Here is a 2843-nt window from a genome sequence, read left to right as displayed (position 1 = left end):
CGTTTGGATGGTTTGAGCTTCACCCCACCACACCTGCACAAACACATTCCAAAGCAATAGACTCCTTTTGTTGTCCAATCTAGAGGTTGCTGCTTTCTATCAGAGAAGTTAAGAAATTTCTAGCGTTTTTTTGGAAACGACGCAGCATGGGCCGGTTTCAGGATCAAGATACGGCAGGTTCAGCAAAAATCTTGCCAACAAGAAGCCAGAGAAAGAGCTGCAGTGGTTTTCATCTGGCTGTGTGGAGCTCTGAGTGACACCACAAACCCCTCCCCCACTTGTTGCTCAACAGTTGTGCGAAGAAGATTCTTTCATGTATCCCTTTGGTAACAAGAAAGACAAATTTGTCTGTTTGGAAATGTTTCCAGTCACAAAAATCACATCAGTGAGCCTCCTGTCACTCTTATTGGCTTGATCCTGTTTTTATTTAAAATGTCTTCCAGTTCCAGTATTAAAGGTTGTTAGAATTTAAAGTTTATTGATATTTTAGAATGTGTTCTTGCATTATTGTGCCATTACCATTATATTACTTAAAAACGATCTCAAAACAACAATATTATCGTTTCTCGCAATAACTTCTGGGACAATTAATTATCCAGGAAAATTTGTTATCATGACAAGCCTAGTTGTGGCTTCCAGCTCATGAAAACTTGGATTTTCAGTTTCTCCAGAAGTTTTTAAATCAGACCAATAACAAAAATGATTTTTGTCAAAAGAAATGTCAGATGGAAGTTAAGTCCTGGACAGTTTGTTTCCTATCTCCTTTGCTGAGCTGTTCAGCTGTTCTGCATTGTTGGTTCCTGTGTTTGTCATCTTCCTCCTGCTCAGAGAAGAGCAGAGCAGAGGAGAGCAGAGAAGAAGCTCTCTGTCCTCTCAGAGAGTCAGATCCTCTCTGTGGGGTTCAGGTCCGTATGAACTGACCAACAGAACCACCATGGTCATTAAGGCAGCTTCTGGTTCCTTTGGTACAGTGGGTTGGTACCATGTCCTGCTGGAAAATGAAATCAGCATCTCCATACAGTTTGTCAGCATAAGGTAGATCTTAGAAAGGTGGAGGGAAGACAAGACAAAAACTGCAAAAGAAAAATAAATTGAATCCCATTTTTTAATCCTAATTTTATTTATCTATTTTTTTGTATTATGTGGTAAAAAAGTCATAATATGTTATTTGATAATAACATTTCCCGCCACAGAACTCATGGAGGTGTGAGGCAGCACTTATGCTAATTGAATGTAATAATTATTGAATAATGAATAAAACGTTTTCTGGTTTTACTACAAAAATAATTTCCTGTAAACTCAAAAGTTTTCCCAAATGGGTCAAAATCATCACGTTTTAACTGTTTGCAGAGCATAAAAAAAAACATGCTTCCTGTTTAAAAACCCTAAAAGGTTTGTGATTTTATTTACCAGCTCAGCAAACAGTAATTTTTGAGGGAAATGGATCTGTAAATAATTAAAGATCCAAAACATAATGGTTTGGTTGATGTGTTTTATTAAAATAAATGCAGATGGTTCCTTTTGAGTAAACATTGATGATATTTGTGACCCGATTTAGTATGAAGTTAAAAAGAGGGACATTTGTTCAAATATAAACATTGTGCTGTTCTTAACATTTTTGATTGTAATGAAAAAGTTTCCAGCTGAAATGCACCATTCTTAAATTTGACACCTGCTGTTTCAGTATGTCAGCCTTATACTGTGAATGAAAATTCAAGCTGCCAGTCATGCAATTTCTGCACCTTCTACTTTACTTAGAAAAACATTGCAAACCTAAAACAAGCAACATGGGAGGTGGAGGGGGGACTACATAGCAACAGACTTTGTGGTTCATAGTTCAGAAATGTAGACAGTTCATTAAATATGCTTTAAGTTTTCCGTATTTTGAGTAAAAATGATGTCTTATTTATCGAAGATGTTGTAAACTTAGAGCTTGAATTGTTGAACTCTGGTATTTCAAGCTGCCTGCAGTTCCCCGGGGTGACCTCTACGTGGAGCTAAACCCAGATTGGCGGCTTAACAAGCTGCTGCAATATCGTTGCAACAAGGAGAAACCTCCCTGTCAGCCAACAACAAGCTGACCCAGTCTCACAGCTTATGGTTTTAGTTCCTCTGGAGAGAGCAGATTACCAAACATCTTACACAAGAAAAACACCACGAGCTTTGGACTCATTATATAACACACAGCCGTCTGGCTTAATGTTATCATTTATTGTGTTGTTTTGTTGTTGTTGTTTTGGTTTGCTTTTATTCGTATTTAATTTTATTCTAAAAACTTCAATACATTATGTGGGAGAAGGTAAACACATTTTTACTGGGAAATCCAGCTCCAGTTCAAAGCACTGACCTTTTATAAACTCATCATTGGTGCCCTCTAGTGGTTACAAAGAACTTAAGCACTGAATAACAACTACGTCTCGTCAGTGCTTTTAATTGTCTTAATGTCTTTTTATTGTACACTTTCATCTCTTGAATTGAAAAGTTTTTTTTTATTCCTACGTAACAGTTGGATCAGTTTAGCTGACTTTAGTTTGTTTAACGCACATTAATTTACATATGATGTCAGTCTGGCATGAAATGGCCAGAGTTCGCCATAAAAGGACATTTTCATCTGCAGTCTCTGGCAGGGTGGTGGAGTAGAACAGGAAAATTTAATTTACATCACATGATCTATAAAACACAAAGGATACCAATACCAAAGAATTAATCAAACAATAACAATACAAATTTTCAATAAGCAACTGTACGAACCACTGTTTTGTAGATTTAGAAATGTGATTCTCCTCAGTTCTGTTGGCATTCCAAGAATGAACTGCCTCTTCAGAGAAGACTGACTTTTTACT

This window comes from Xiphophorus couchianus, chromosome 5, assembly GCF_001444195.1.
Source record: "Xiphophorus couchianus chromosome 5, X_couchianus-1.0, whole genome shotgun sequence".
Taxonomy (NCBI): Eukaryota; Metazoa; Chordata; class Actinopteri; order Cyprinodontiformes; family Poeciliidae; genus Xiphophorus; species Xiphophorus couchianus.
The sequence above is the reverse complement of the archived record's forward strand: the minus strand, read 5'-3'. Positions refer to the sequence as shown.